Below are 710 nucleotides of genomic sequence, written 5' to 3'. Positions count from 1 at the left end.
AGTTTAACATAACAGCAAATGTACAAAACCTTGTCGAAATGTTGTACATTTGCTGTTAAGTTAAACTTATATTAAAGTTTTTCTTCATTACCCATTCAAGCCATCTCCAAGCATTACAGGGTTACAAAGTTGTCACTCTTTCCACTCGTTGCTACAATACATGGAGTGATGTGCAATGAATTTTCTACTCACGATAAAGGCATTGTATATCACACATGTTTAGAGTAGGACCTAACTGATAGTCCTGCTAATTTGGAAATTAGTACACAAGACACAAACGTTGTAATGAAAGAAGTTATATTTGAACTGAATTAAAACTCGTACGTACAAAAACATTATGGTCATTGGGCTTTTGAAACCTGAATCAGCTAGTAAACTGTTGCTGGAAAACATCTGTGTTTGAAACATGAATCAGCTAGTAAACTGTTGCTGGAAAACATCTGTGTTTGAAACCTGAATCAGTTAACTGTTGCTGGTAAACATCTGTGTTTGAAACCTGAATCAGCTAGTAAACTGTTGCTGGAAAACGTGTGTTTGAAACCTGAATCAGCTAGTAAACTGTTGCTGGAAAACATATGTGTTTGAAACCTGAATCAGCTAGTAAACTGTTGCTGGAAAACATCTGTGTTTGAAACCTGAATCAGCTAGTAAACTGTTGCTGGAAAACATCTGTGTTTGAAACCTGAATCAGCTAGTAAGCTGTTGCTGGA

The sequence above is a fragment of the Limulus polyphemus genome, unplaced genomic scaffold (genome assembly GCF_000517525.1).
Source record: "Limulus polyphemus unplaced genomic scaffold, Limulus_polyphemus-2.1.2 Scaffold4549, whole genome shotgun sequence".
Lineage (NCBI taxonomy): Eukaryota > Metazoa > Arthropoda > Merostomata > Xiphosura > Limulidae > Limulus > Limulus polyphemus.
This window is presented reverse-complemented; position numbering follows the sequence as displayed.